This window comes from Athene cunicularia (assembly GCF_003259725.1).
Source record: "Athene cunicularia isolate RWA chromosome 13 unlocalized genomic scaffold, athCun1 chr13_part1, whole genome shotgun sequence".
Lineage (NCBI taxonomy): Eukaryota > Metazoa > Chordata > Aves > Strigiformes > Strigidae > Athene > Athene cunicularia.
In genome coordinates, this window is record NW_020799117.1 from 15,645,923 (window position 1) to 15,661,849 (window position 15,927).

Sequence of the window (15,927 nt, forward strand, 5' to 3'; positions counted from 1 at the left end):
CCATCCTTTGAACCTTCCTGCAACACCTTCCACAGGTTCCTCCTGCCCCTGTAACCCTCAGCAGCACATCTGCCTGGCCCCGGGTGACTCGGGGGCTGAGGGGCAACTGGTCAGTAGGCAAACAGTTGCTAGCCTGAGATTTCTCTTCTCAGAGGTAATGCTAATTCAAGTCTCTGGTTTACTATCTGACAGATTTTCTCAGAGCTCAGGGGAATTTAATATCTTCAAGATGACTGCCGTCTGTTAAATTTCATAGAAATGGATCAACAGATATTAAAAGTGTGTCTTTATTCTCTTCTCCTTGTTCCTGTGATTGGTCTTTGTTAGACTAATTTTGATTTGTTTTTTCCAAACTGCTGTTCTTTCTCCTGTCATGCTCTCTGTTGTTTTACAAATCAAGTGCAATGATTAACGCCCTTGTTATGATACTGACTGGATAGAAAGCAAACACGGATCAGGAAGGGAGTGCTTAGCCCCTTGTTTTTAAGTGCATGTATGCAGCTTCCATCAATAAACTTCTATGTTGCACTTGAGGACAGTATGAAATGATTGCTTTTAAGCCTACCAAAAAGAAAAGATTTCAGTATTCAAAAGTCTTTAGCTTCAAAAAAACCCCTACCAGCAGATTGCACAATTACAGCATATTAATGATACTGAAATGTAAATAATAGTGGAATGCATGAGGCTCGAAGGAACCTCTGGAGTCCTACCAGTTTGTCCTGCTTCCTGAGTCCCTCTGAAGTTCTAGCCCAGTTCCCTGCTCAGGCAGGTTGCTCAGGACTGTGTCCAGTTGGGTTTTGAGTATCTCCACAGATGGAGACACCAGAACCTCAGAGCAACCTATTCCAGTGTTTGACCACCTGCACTGGAAATCAGCGCTTAACTGGAATGTCCTGTGTCTCAGTTTGTGCCCACTGCTGCTTTGTCCTGTCAGCAGGAACTCTGGAGTTACACCCTCCCTTCGGGTGTGTGTGCACTTGGGTGAGATCTCCCCTCAGCCTTCTCTTCTCCAGGCTGAGCATGCCCAGCTCTCAGCCTCTCCTCATAACACTGTAACACACAGAAGTATGTGTGATGCACAAATGTGTCCTGAATTTGACCAGCATATTTTTAAGGAGTAAATGTCACAGAATAAAGATTCTTACTTGAGAAAGAACAGTTCTGAATAATAGCCTACATGTGAACATTTGCTTTTCTGGTAAAAACAGGGAAAGGTGTAAAAATCTGAGAGCTGAGCATCGCTATGTGAGAATAAAAGTTGGATGACAGTCTTTCCTCAAGATGGTTTCTTGAGGATTCTTTACAAGTAGCATGATAATGTGGAAAATATTTTTAAAACTTAAACCCAGCAGACATTCAGACAGAATTTGCTAGCCATAGCTACATAAGGTACCATGCTGGGTTTTTTTTTTTTTGCCATGTTAGGTACGGTTAGCCATTCTGTTTATAAAGTTTTGTACTTTGTATATTATGGGTTTTTTACATCAGCAATATTTAGTTTGAAATACTGAATACCTAGGTGGAACTCATGCTGTTTTTTAATAAACCAAGTATTTTTCAAATGTAATTTGAAATTTAGATACTAATTATGTTTTCCAAAGGCTTACTACCTAGAAGTTGGCCTGCCCATATATATTTAAGGTTGCTATTGCAAGGGGAAACTGTTCAACCTTCTTGCCTATTACTGTTTTAAACTTAGCAAAGCCAGGAGCAATCGGTGTCCTTTTAAGCTCTTCTTTTATCACTGGCTATGTATAGATTCACTGTCTTAGCTTTTAATACTTGAAAATCCTGTCTAAGTGTATTTATGCTCACTTAGGTGCTATCCAGTATTCGGTATCCAAATGCCAATACTCTCAATTTGAGGCTTTAAGCTTGTTTGTTGCATAGAGTCTTTTCTGTGTTTTGTAAAAATGAAAGCATGCACAGTATTTTTTATCAATATGTGTTTAATGAAAACATCTGCAAGTTTTTAAATCGTCCTGTTTGCTCAGTGCAGGGCACTGGCAATAGAAATAGCTGGGAGCAGAATTACTACACTGTGCTTGGCAAGATGGCTTTTTGCTTAGCCTCACAGCACCAAATCTCCTGGTGAATATAAAGCTGTTTTCTCTGTGCATTACTTTCCCAAAGATGTATTTTAATAAATAAATAAATAAATATATTTTTTAAATCTCAGTAAATGCTTTATTAAAAAAAAAATCAACAAAAAACTAAACCGATTTTTAGACTGAAATGGTTACCATATAAATATACTGAGAAGAAATTTTTTGCAAACGAATAAAACATGGTCAGTGAATCCTCTGCTGGCAAAGAATGTACACATGGCTCTTTAGCAACTAATCAACAACTGAAATGATTTCCATTAATGAGGGACTAGTGATAAGCCATAAGCATTTACAGATACACATGTTTTATTGCTGTGTTGTATCAAGGTCCTGGCTTAAGCCCTAAACTAACAAGTTGACAGGTATTGTGAGAGGCAAGGACTAGAAATATTAAACAGAATCTACATTAAAAAGAGAGAATCTGTCTTTAAACTACAGTCTGTAAAAGTAAGTTGGCTTCAGTCTTATTGATAAATATAACCCTTACCTAGAAGGCAATTGGCAAGTCACTTCTTAATTCTCTGAATATTTGGTATTCCTTACTTTGAAATGATTTTGGAAGCAACATCCAATACATATGCCAGATGTTTTTATCATTGTTTTGTTGTTTACAGGTTTTTAATGAATTGTGAAAGCTCTTGCCTATTCCACTTTCATAGCTGAGAGATAATAGGACTTGAAAAAAAATTATTAAAATATTTTATGATTTAGAAATACAGGTTTTATTTATGTATTTATGTACATTATTCTGTAAAGGTAATTAGGTTAAAAAAAAAAAAAAAAGACCCAGTAAAAAGATGTATGAATTTCTGTAAACTGCTTAATGAGGCCTAATATAAATCTGAATTTCAAATCACAGTAGGGTTGTCATATGCCCTAATTTCAGATGACAGTTCTGGCTTGCCACTCAGTTGGCCTTTTATTTTGTGTCACAAATTAACCAACCACGTGGTTTTATATCACTGTTTTATTAGAGCAGTGCTATACTTAGAGATAGGAAAATTTCATTACAGTACTTTTGTTAAAACACAGCTCATGTTTGGTGGGGGGAGGGAGGAATAAATGCAGTTTCATGCCATATTTAGTTATTTTAAAATATAGATAAATGTAGAGAATTGAAAAAATCCAGTTTTCCACACTTTCTAACAATACAGTTCAGTGCAAAGTGTGGTTTATGCTCATTAGCAGCAATGTATCAGCATCAAGGTGCTACACTGATCTTCAGCAGCTGTTACTGTTAATGGATAACTAATACTGTATACAGTAGAGAATATATTTGCACGTGAAAGAGTTCTTAAAAATTTCTGGCGTTTGTGACCATATCTATATATATATCTCTATATATATGTGCTATCTGTAATTGAAGAAAGAGGATCTATGAAAGAAAAATCATGAAAGGACAAAAAGCAGCTGTGAACTGTCGAGGGTATTTTGAATATGCTGTTTGCTGAAGGGCATCAACATCTCATAATGCTATTTTTTGTATTCTGTGGCTTGATTCTTTGTCTCTAAGTCACACCATCTTGTGTGGCTAAATAAATGAGGTAATACGTAGTTTGATGCACTGACTTAATATTCTGGGATTGGATTAATAGTCGGGTGAAAGGTGAAAATATAACTTATCTTCATTTGCCAGTGCAAAAGGCATTATCAAGATGAGCTGGTAGGTATCAAGCCAAATAATTCTTTTCTATCTCTGTCTAGAGGTAGAAAGATGCTAGAAGGAACAAAAAATACAATATAGGCCATACCAGTTTGGATCGATGGCCGTAAGTGGATACCTGGGGACAGTAAGAGAGGCAATCATAACTGAAATGCCACTTATGCTTTCCCGGGCTTTCAGCCCTTTCGGTCCTGGGACTGCCTGAGCTGAATGTGGTCTCGGCTGCTTGGGAAACCTCAGTGGGGCTCTCTTCCGTGGATTCTTCTTGCCTTTGCTTACATCCTTGTAAACCTGTGGCCTCCCCAGCATCCCCCAGAAAATGTGAATTTGCTGTGTAAAGAATCACCTTTTTTAAGGAGGAGGGAAGAACGGGGTGGGGGGTGGGGGGGAAGCAAGCTTTGAACCAGACTACTGCTAGTTCTATTTGATGTTCTTGTATGGGAAGAGTCAGGAAGGTTGGTATAACATACCTTGCAGCTTTCTCGGTGGTGTCCTTTCCTCTGCGTGGTATGATTTTGGGGCAGGGGAACACGTGCAGCGCCCCGCAGCTCGTTGCGGTACCGCTGTTTCCCGCGGGGCGGGGGGGAGCGTTCGGCGGAACTGCCCGGGCGGGGGCATCGCAGCTATAGGCTCATTCTCTTTACTCTTTAGATCTGATCAAAGCATACTGGGATTTTGACCACTGAAAGCGCTGTGAATCCCGGTATCCTTGTCGTTGTGCTCGACAGTTGACAGGATGCATACCCGTGCAAGGTGAGGTAAACGATAGAGACGTTCTTACCCAGGCTTTCAACATGTGCCTCAGTTTAGCTTCTCTTTATATGTAGAGAGGTGTGCGTGTGTGCATCCCTCTTAAAAACAAATTATATATCTGTATTTATACACGCTTATGAATCTGAATGAGAGAGGGACAGACTCTCCTTGGAGTTTATTTATCCATTTTAAAGAGACAATATACTGGTTATCTCAGTATGCATGTAAATAATAACTCTTACCCAAAGACAGTGTTTGCCATTGCAATTACTATTGATTTTTCATAAAGTACTGTTGGAATAGTTCTTCATTATTGGAATGTTAAGTTTTGCTTCTATCCAGACCAAATTACACTTGTACTTCTAGTGGTGCATGGTGATGGTGCTGTGCAGAGTTTCCTTCCCACCAAGAAAATGTTTCCTCAGTGTTTGAAGCTGCTTCAGGTGCCTCTACACAACTGTCTGGTGCAATGTAAAGAAGGAAAAAACAGGACTTTATTTGCAGGATGTGTTTTGATTCGAGCCTGCAGATCCGTTTTAGGGGTTGACCAGCCATGCCTGTGTGCCAGCCGCTGCTCTGGCAGCACTAAATGGCTGAGAGACAGGTCTTCTCCCTCCCCTGCTGATGTTCTTTCCCTTTCTGGTAGCCCTAGTTCCTTTCCTCCTTAGATGAGCTGTGTTTGGCCTAATAGGATTATCCACCTCTTCTGTTCCCTCTTTCCCTCCCTGACATTTGCAGCTTCCCCTAAGTAACTGTCTATTGCTGTTTGAATCTACTTTCCATGATGCACATCTTTGAAGCTTTGCAATAGTTCTCAGAGTTAATGATACTCCATCATTTTTACTGTAAGTTTTATTATTTTCTCCATTTTATTTTGTCCTTTGTAATTGCAAAACTCTCAGTGTAAAGTAATGGTATAGTCTTGTATTTACTTTCATGCTTCCAAGTGAAGCTCCTGATTCATTTACTCAGGTTCTTATCTACTTGGCTGTTTGTTTATATCATTTCAATGAACCCCTTGGACTTGGTTGAGTCAGGCTGCAAGTTGTGTTCGTGTATGCATGTATATACACTAACACTTTGCACCTTTTAGTAAATTGCTAGGTTTATGCTGTAGTCTGTTTTCTGCAGTGACACTGATTAATCTTTTGCTTAGTTGAGCTACTTAAAAAAACTAACCCAAAACTAAGTATCAGGAGATAGGGGTTTTCTCACTGGTTATACAGATTGATGCCCTACTGAGTCACAGGCTGTGGTGGGCACAGCCCAGAATGTGTCTCACTGGTCTCCTGCACAACACCGGAGTGTCTTTTGTGAATCTTACTCAGACGCTTTGCTTTCTTCTCCCAACTTCTTTTTCTTCCTCTTGAGAAACTAGAAAATTCTTTACAATTGGTCTGTTCTTCACTCTTCAAATTACTGATAAATGTTTTCTGTTTAGCTGTCAGTCCTGTGTTTTATTTACAACAAGAAGTATTATTTGTAGTTGTAAAATACACACTATACCTACCTGTTCTTGAAATAATAAAGTTCCCTTTCAGATTTGTCTTCTTAAAGTCACAGGAAAATATTTGGTTTAGTAATTTCTCCTCTAGAGTTTTTTGGGTCTCTTTCTGTCAGGTTCATCCCCTTGCAGATTTAGGAGCTCCTGATACCCTGGAGCTGAACAGAATCTTTGAAGTTTGTTGTCCAGGGGTTTGTAATCTATCTAAAGCACTGTTTTGTAACTGACATGGATAAAACACCCAGCAGTGGTGGTGAATAATTTTTAATTTCTTTTTTTTCTTTTTCTTCACTGAGCATGTTGCTTTATTAGTGTCAGCTCTCCCAATTCATATGCTAGAAGAGGTTTCTTCCTGCAGGGATGATACTAGAGCTGTTGCTTGTTAAGCACCAACTTTTAGTGTTACTGCACTGTAGCATTTTTAATTTATATGTGGAATCATGGTCTCCTTCATGTTTTGGATGACCGTATTGCTTCACTTCAGTTTCTGCATTCTTTCTCCCTGATCTTCTGGATATATATTTCAGTAGATATGTCACAAAGGCTGGTATATTTTTCATTTTTACTGCTTTTCTTTTTATTTGGGTTAAGGTTGCTGTGTGTCTGAAGATGTAAACAAAGTTACTTCTCTGGTGGGTCGTGTTTTGTATTCTGCTATGATTCAGCTGTGATTTTCATTCTCTGCCTCTTGCAAGCAGTGCTGTTAGATATTTGTGATGAATCTTTTCTGTTACCATCAAGGCCTGCATTCCTGTTCTTGTTGGCTTTGGTCAGGATTTCTCTTGAAAATTTAAACTGTTGTCCTCAATGGAAAAGATTCATTAGAAAAAAGGATTAACTTTTTAAGATAGAAGTTTGGAAAGTTGTCAGTTGTGAAGTGGTACAGAACTTACATACTTGAGAAATCTAGAATTTCTTCTTTTTTATAATTTATTTTTTTGTTCTACAGCAGTAATATATTGAAAAACTTATGTTTATAATTTCATGGCTGTTAAAAGCTGCTTTATTATTATTGTTCATTAGCCAAAATTCAGTTAATTTCCATTTACTAATGTACCACTCTCTTATCTTTTACTTGCTAATAGGAAGAAGAAATCATATTTTTTGTTTCAAGTTTGGCCTAAAGCTCATAAACCTAATTTCCATTATATGTATTGATGTCAGGATGAGGAAAAGCATATCTTGAAAGTTTTACTCTCATTTGTCAAGGGTATTAAGTTTTGATCTGTATCACTTTCAGTAATTGGCATCTATATAAATATCAAATGCATATAAATTCTAGATATTCCCTGATTTGTTGTAATGCTTGGTATTTTATAAAGCATTAGTTTATATAAGTTGCTTGAGGATGATAATGCTATACATTGAATATAAAGTCTGCTCTGCACATTCAAAGTGAGTTGACATAAAAGTACTAGATTTCTTCATTTTTTTAAATGCTGTGTATAAGTTTTACTTACAAGGACACTCTCTGCAAGCATCTATATGTCTTTACTGAAACATGGGCTACATAAAAGTGCAATTATTCAAGCTGCCCCCAAAAAAGGAAGGAGTAGGAAGGAAAAGTAAAGAACTCAATAGCCAAACCTAAAATCTTTAACTTGAATTTGTCCTGGCCTTTGGGTGAAGTACACGATATCTTTTCCTCAGAACACTTGCTTTATGCAGTATTTTGATCGGATGCTATCTAAGAACAAATTAATCTTGCGAAGTCAAGTATGGTGTCACTTGCAAGATTGCTGGTTTGGGCTTTTTATTACTGCTGCTAGGGTAAAGTCTGTGAAACAAAGAGTTCCAGGAGAGGGGTCATCTTACAACGTAAATGGTTGTGTGTTGTCTTCACTAGAGTTCTACCATCAGCTGTCACTGCCTATGAGGACGTTCCTACGTGCTCGTTCCTGCCCCATGCGCTCCCCCAGCCCCATATGCTGTCATTACATACTTACATGGCAATACACTGAGCCAGACTAAAGAACTGATGGAGACCAAAACTGTGGCAGTAGGAGACAAAAGAAACAGGAATATTCTGGTAAAGTGCCCAGTCAAGTTCATTGATAAACACATCAGCTCCTGTCCTGGCTCAAAGGAGGGGAGATGTTGCAAAACTGGAAAGCCAGTTGCTGAGGTATGGAGCAAATTGCCTCTCGTAGCATTGTTACCTCTTTCAGCCTGCACACCAAGGTGATGTCTGCTGCTGACGTGTTCACACAGCTCCAGTGTTGAGTAGAGACCCAAACTGGAATCTCTGTGTCCCGTCACCTTCTGTATTGTGATAGATGCCTATATTAAACAGACTGTGACAGAGCCAGTAAATCTGTACTTGTTCTTTATTTACTGCATACCTTAATTTATAAGAATGTTTATCATTCTCAGCTTACAGCTGAAGGCACCCAGAGCTGTCCTATAGCATGCAAAGTGCTGTAAGTGCTGTGAAAATTGGGCATGTGGTGTTGCTGGACACTTCGCCGATCTTTCCATGCCAAGATCCCAGTCAATCCACTGGGAATAGTGGCCTCGTGGCTGCAGTGAGCACCGAGTGGTTAGTGCTGCATGGCACTGGGCACTGCAGCGATGAGTCAGGGAGGCTGCCTGGCCTGGCCTGGGGCCGGCAGCTCCAAAAATGAGCAGGAAAATGTTTTAGTGATGCTCCATGGGCAAGTACCTTGCACTAAATGATATAATGACTGAAAAATCCTTTAAAAATATTAATACGAGACTATAAGATAAGATATGTACCAACCAGGACCAAATACAAATTGTCTGTGTTATGTAGATACTGCAGTTCCCTGAGTTTTATATGCTTGCAGCTGTGATATTCCATTTCTATCGTTACTGTGTGTAATCTATAACCTTCATCTAAGAAACACGACTCATTAATTAATCATTAACAAGGGCAAGACATGCAACAGCATGAAGTGTGCCAAATCCTCTCTCAAAGTTTTTAAGTGTCTGACTGCATGTAGATAGCATCTCAATAGTACTGGCAAATTACTCTATAAGGACCAGATCTTGAAGTGTATAGTAAATTTATGGATTTTTATATCAATTGCTCCAGCGGCACTCAAAAGTAATTTACAACGTTTCTTTACATTTAATTAACCCTCTTTGTACTCTTACTAGGTGCAGTTACTGTGGTTACTAGCACTGCTGGTATTAGCTGAAATTTAAATAGCAACATTGGCCGTGGCAGATGTGTGATATTTGTACCAATAGGCACCCGCTGGATTTTTTAAGTCTTGACATGTGCCTCATTTTCACTAACATTGAGAAGGATTCTGGACATGTGCAAACCCTGCTGTAGGGGGTGCCCTGTGGTGGGGTCACTGTGGGCCCAGTTGGAACTGGCCAGAGGCCCTGGCACCTCCCTGCCACTGTCCGGGCATGGACACCCCACATGATTAACAAGAAAGTAACTGGTGAACTTACCCTTTTTTACTTTGTTTTCAGTACAAACTTCATTCTCATTTATCTTTTTCGCTGATTAACTGACTGCTTGATGACAATTTCATTGTAAACTTGCAGTGTAGCTGTGAAGCAAATAGATGCTTTTCCAGGTACTAGAAAGGTACTCCCATGTTCCTCCTGCTCCTTAGAAAATAATCATCTCTCATCATTAGATGCTGATAAATTAGAAGAGAGACAGAGTCTCTCAGACTCCAGAAATACTTTGTGTCAGTGACATGCTGGTACATGGGACGTGCCTTCTCTTTTGAGAAGTGGAGTACTCTATTTTTATGCTGGTTGGGTAGTGTCTGCTGAAAATACTTTTGAAGAATGTGATATTATTTGGTATTGTAAGAGTAGTTTCAAAGGAACAACTCCATCCTGTCTATTTTTGCTTTCTGTCTTGCTTGGTTTTGCTTATTTGTAAATGCTGGTAGATGTATACAAATATTTCTCACCTGTCTTCTTACAGAAAGGCACATTGAGGTAAAGAATTGTTTGTTAGAATTTAGAGAGACATCTCAGCTTGTCGGATTGCATTTTTAGCCAGTCTTGGTAACGAGTAGCTTACTGGAAAACCCTCTAATGAAATGTGAAACTTGTTTTAATTTTTGTTGCTTAATTTATGACATGGATTAAGGATGGCTTTGGGGAATTTTTTTATTCTGGGAGTTTTTTATTTTGGGAGTTATTGCTAGACTGCTTCATCTTTCTTTGGACCTCTCACATGTAAAATAGGCCAAAGGAGAAACTGAAAACAGTAATTGTAGTGCTACTGCATTTTTTTACAGTGTCAGGGGAGAAAGAAAATCAAATGCTTTAAAATTTCCTGTGAGTTTGAAAAATTTAGTACTTAATTTAGTCTTCTTATGAAGTAATTTTTGTATCATCTTTTATCTCTTCCATGCAAATTGCTTCATGAGATGACATGCTACCAGCAGCACAATGAATGGGAGTCCAGCAGGAGCTGGTGGGGCTCCCAGCAGTGGCTGCCTGGCTGGTGTGGCGTGGGAAGGGCTGGTGGGCTGGTGCTAGTCAGCTGGGACTGGATGGGCTGGGGCTGAGCGCCCTGCCAGGCTCCTCCTGGCGAGGGCTGGGCTTGGCAGGACCCCTCCAGTCCCGCCTGGGCAGGCCAGGCAGCAGGCTGTGCTGCGGCTGAGCCCTGAGCAGGAAGCCTGGGTGCTCCAACTGGCTGGGCCTTCGAAGTCAAACTACTTCTCAACTTCAGCTGGGAGTGGCCACACGTGTCTTTCTGTTAGTTGACAGCTCCCCGTAATCGGTTTCTAAGCCTCTATGAGATGTTCTTTCTTGAGGATTAAAAGATGACCCTACATATCCTGTTGTCAGTTTTTGCATGAGTCTGACTTCAGGCAGATTTTAGCTCTCACTAATTACTTCTTGTTCTTTTTCTTGATAGATTATCAGTGTTTGTAATCTCAGTGTAATCTGATGCTGCTCTTACCAAGGTTTCTGTTCCAAATTCAGCAGTTCCTGAAAAAGTGATATACAAACAGGGAATGTATAAAAGAGTTTAGAAATAATAAGCAAATACTGTAAACGGCACAGAATTACGAAAGCGGGAGGTATGTAATGGAAGTGTAATTTGCATTGAGGCATAGGTTGATAGGATTGCACAAAAGAGAGTAAGCATAATAGTGAAAATAAGGAGATTATGAAAGTAAAGACTGCATTCCAACCCCTAATTAGTGAGGTTATCTGTATTTCAGCTTTTGCATTTGTGAATTAAAAACACAGGTTTTCTTTCACATTCATATTCTTAGAAGATCTTATGCCTAGATTCTGGCCTTAAAGATTTTACATGATACTAATGTACAATGTGCATCGAATTCTTTGTCTTATTTAAATAATTGATGCTTTATGGAAAGCTGTTGGCCTGAAATACAATTATGCCTATTCATTTCCAGGGAGATAGACCTCAGCAGTTAAATAGTGCTAGTACATCAAGCTTATTTTTTAACCAAAAATAAGTACCATTAATTTATATTCAGTGAAAGCAATAGATAAAGCTGGCAGTGTTAAATACTCTCAACATTAAAAGAAAATTGCTTAAAAGTTACATGTGTAACAGTGAAAAGCATTAGCTTGTCTTTATAGGTTTTTAGATGTATTTGTGAAATATTTGGCTCTAGTGTTGATGGCCTGCTTGTCTGTTCCCACCTCCAACCTGTGGTGATTTTGTATCTTTTGAGTGGGTGGGTATCAACTGTTCAAATTTCTTTGGCAGCATGACCAATCACTTCTTCACCATTATTTCTTATTGTTTATTTTCATAATGCTTGGTGAAACCTATGTTTTTTTCCAAGTTATCTTACATGTAATTGTGGCTCTACCTGGATCATTTCACTGACCAGGTGAAAAATTAATCAATTGCTGAGGCTGGGGACACGTTAGGTAATTTCTCTTGCCCAAAAATCTTTTTAAGGATAATGAAAATACTGAGGAAAACATGGGAATCAACAGGTAGTATAAAGTATTGCATGCTGAGAAAGAGAAGAACAAATTGACAGAGGAAGCAACAAGTGGTCTGCAAAATGGAGACATCTAAGAGTACTTTAATTTAAACTTTCCACAGTAAAGATACCTAGAAGAAAAAATGTCTTGATCTCAAAGTTTTGAGGAATACTGTCCAAGATTATCATGTCTTTTATTTGGGAATTGAGTAGAGAGGGCATGGTCCATTCCTACCTACTCATTTCAGCAGTGTAAAAATTAAATAACTAAGAAATCTCTTTGCTTGGGTGTCTACATTCAGGACAGGGAGGAGGGAAAATGAGAGGCATATGGAAAGGTGCCTCCAGATTATTTTTTTACATCCAAGAGTGGGTAGATTTTGTTGCCCTTTTGGTAATTAAAAAACGAGAGATAAGTAGCAAAATACTTTTTAAAGTCTTTGCTTATTACTAGTATTTTACAGTTCATTCTTTCTGAAAGTTACACTTTTTTTTTTTTTTCTTCCTGACAGATCCTTGCTTTTCATTGCCCAACGCATTAAGAATTCTCTCTCACCTGATGAGCTAACACAACTCACAAAGACTGCAAAATAGAGCACTGAGACGTCCCCTTTCAGTGAGTAGTCACAACTTCAGTTTTGTATGTTGTTTTGCTCTGAGATGTGTTTATACTGTCGACCGAAGTGCTTCCATCTATGCTTGAAAAATGCCTAGAAAGATCTCTGCAGGAAAGTGGTTTTGTAGAGGAAAGCAATTTGTCTCAGCACTTTCCTTTACAGAATCTACTTCAGTCTTTTCCAGCCCAACTGAATTACTTCAGAATGCTTCACTAAAACAAATATGCCTTTTTCCTACCTACTTGGATTTTCAGTTGCTGGAGTTGCCCATCCTGACAAATTCAGGATCAAACAAGTATGTTTGCTTATTGCTCCTGGCATCAAAAGAAATTTTTCTTCAGTCCAGTGGACCTTTTATTGAGATGCTTAACACAACAAAAACTATTTAGTCCATATGAATGGCTACATATCATCAAGTTGTAAATCTGCAGATGCTATAATATATGCTGTGCAAAGAAAATATAAACAAAAACATTTCAAATTATCTGTTCTTTTGTGGTGTCTCTAACTGCTGGACAGAATGCTCACAGGATACCCTATAATTCAATTAATGTTGTACATATGCTCTGGGAATTAATGTAATTATATACAGTAACACACTTATCCCGGTGTGTCCAGCAGAGGAAGTAGGCTAGCTTGCTTAGAAGTAACTCAAGAGTAAAGCAAATAGTAACCTTCAGTTGATGGATTCCCTTAAAAATTTAAAACTTTTTTTAAATTTTGAGCTTTTTATTCTCTTGGGGATTTTAACTTTATTGAATACAGTTTTTTGTGATACACATGAAAATTCTTACTTAAGCCATTTAATTCAGTGGCAATATTTCTTAAGAAACTACTTCTAGATTGTGCCTTTTGTAAAATGAATGTTTTAGTTGGAGTTGGTTTAATATAACATTTTAAACTGTATCACATGTCTTTCAAAGCATGGCAAAATTGTGGGGTTTAGATATGATAAGCACCAAATTCTGAGTGAATTCTTTCATTCACACTGAAAAAATCAACACATTCTTCTGCATTGCTTGCAATGGTTCATTTGGTTGTCATTATGTATTTTCTACTAAAAGGTTATTTTCTGACTCCATGACTCTTTGTTTCTTAAGGTTTTAGACCATTAAGATCTGTGCTCCCTGCTTATAAAGTAAATTATTCTAAGTGCCTGAATCCAAAGTTTATGTAGTATAAGAAAATTCAAATGAGAAAAACAGAAATGCTGCAGTATAAGTAATTCTTTATATTGGGAAAGAAAATTTGGTTGGATTTTGGAATTATTGTTTTATTTTTATGCAGGTCTGAGTTTCATGATAGTTCTCTGCCAATTCTGTATAATTAGATAAATATAATAGGGGATTCCTGAAAATTGTTTTTACTGTTATAAATGTATCTATATACTTTATATAAAAGTTCATATATTTGTTTTGAGGGATCTTCATAGCCCATCTTCAAATAGTTAAAGAACAGATTGACGAGTACTTCTCATACCAGATTCTTAGAGAACAAACATTAAATGATAAAAGGCATTGGTCCGGAAGCTCTCACTTGTGCTCTGTATTTCAACTGCAGTTTGTCAAGAAAAGGCTGCAGAAGTAGGTCCTCTGAAAATTTCAGAACACCTGATAGCTCAATCTCAGAATCCCCTCCTGTAGTCTTGGTTTGTTTGGGTTTGCTGCCTGTTTTTTATAAGGGAACCTGAATAGTGCCAAGTGATCTCCCAAGGTCCGACAGCGGGTCAGGAGCAAAGCTGAATGTGAAATCGCATTCATAATTCCCTGCGGTAATTCAGGTTGAAATGTGTCCATTTAAACCTTGCAAAATGGTGGCTATGTTGCTCTGGAAAATACTGAGACCAGGAAGGATTTTCAGATACCAAGAATTCCTTCCTACTGCTCCTCCTCATATGGTTGTGGGAGTTTGCTGTGGGTTTGATTTGAGTTGAGACACATGCTAGGACAAGAGAGCTGAGTGCTGTGTTGTTTGTGAGAAGCAGAGCCTTCTTCCTTCGTTAGCAGTGAAGTAGTTGCTTAAGAGGATTTCCATCAGTTCCTCCAGCTTAGGGAGGAGCCCTCACAGACCCCCAGGACAGGGGAAGAACACAGGTACCACAAGAAGATTGCACACAGTATATTACTTTGCTTGAGTTGAGGTTTTATTTGGGGGACTTTGGGGTTTTCTGAGATGTTCTGTCTTTACATGCCACAATGATATTTCCTTCACTGCGGGTTTGGAGTTGGGAATTTGTCCTGGGCTCTGTCCCAGCTGTTGGTGCCACCTCTTGTCTTCAGCCCATCTTCTTTATTTCCCTCATTAAATTTGTGTTTCTGTGGATTTGCTGGTGTGATGAAGTGGTGCTGGTAACTTCTCAGTTATTTCTCTTTTGTGTTGTTTGCCCAGACTCTGAGCACTGCCTGTTTCTGCCTTTTACTTTTTTTGTCCTTTAGACAACTTACAAACACTCACCATCAGTTTCCAAACAAAAATATTGAGAATAATTTCCCTACATTGTGTCCTTCTCCAACATTTTCTATGTTATTCAGAGGCCATTGCTGTGACATCAGTGTTTCAGCATATTTGTTAGGTTTGCTTTTTGTTTTGGGGCTTTATTTGGTGGGGTTTTTTTTGTTTTTTTTTTTTTCAGTGAAGACTGCTATCACCCCGTCATGGTGGATCAAAGCCTTTAGAAAGTAACTACCGTAAAGAAGAAAGTTTAACAAAACTCTTCTGGTCTTATCCTCAAGGGAGGATGCACTTTCTTAGCTCTATGCATCTTGGCTGTAAATTCCCTTCTTCTGTGGGAGAGGGAAGAAAACAGCCTCTTAGTCACTGCCATCTTTGGTGCTCTTCTTAGTTCTGGGTCTGGAGGATGCAAAATTTTTTGCACTTTTAGGGCTGCCACTCTATAAAAGAACATGTTCTGTATGTTTTGAAAACCTTCTGTAAACTTACATTGGTATGAATAATCAAAACTACTTGAGAAAATTCAGAAAATGTGGCCCTCTTTTTAGTATCAGGCTTACATGTTTGATTTGTTACTTTCCAATGATTTTTAAAGGGAACAAAAGTATACAAAATAATGTGAAATGTTCATGGATCTTCTAAGTGACAGTATCCATCACCAACATTAATGCTTTGTGTTTGAGCCTATAGATCAAAGACTTGTTTCCGTGGTTTCTGCCATATTCCAGGGCTGCTACTGCTAGTTGCATGTACCTTTGTTCTGGCCAGGTACCTTCAGTGAGAGTTAACAGTTATTTCTAATGTGCTTGCACTTAAGGCTTTTCATAATTCTTTAATTTTCCTTTCCCCTTTCTACCTTTCTAGTGTAGTTCTGTGCTCACAGTCTGCACACCTCCCCACCTCCCTCCCCCCCCCC

At 38.5% G+C, this 15,927-nt stretch overlaps 1 protein-coding gene across 10 annotated transcripts in view; it reads left to right on the plus strand.

The window, feature by feature from the left end:
- Positions 1 to 15,927, plus strand: part of TENM2 (teneurin transmembrane protein 2) — a 727,803-nt gene that overhangs the window by 91,756 nt on the left and 620,120 nt on the right. For all 10 annotated transcript variants that reach the window (XM_026858437.1, XM_026858438.1, XM_026858439.1 and 7 more), the window contains exon 2: positions 12,456 to 12,559. The gene's annotated coding sequence lies outside the window, so the exon portion shown is untranslated. The remainder of the gene's footprint in view (positions 1 to 12,455; positions 12,560 to 15,927) is intronic.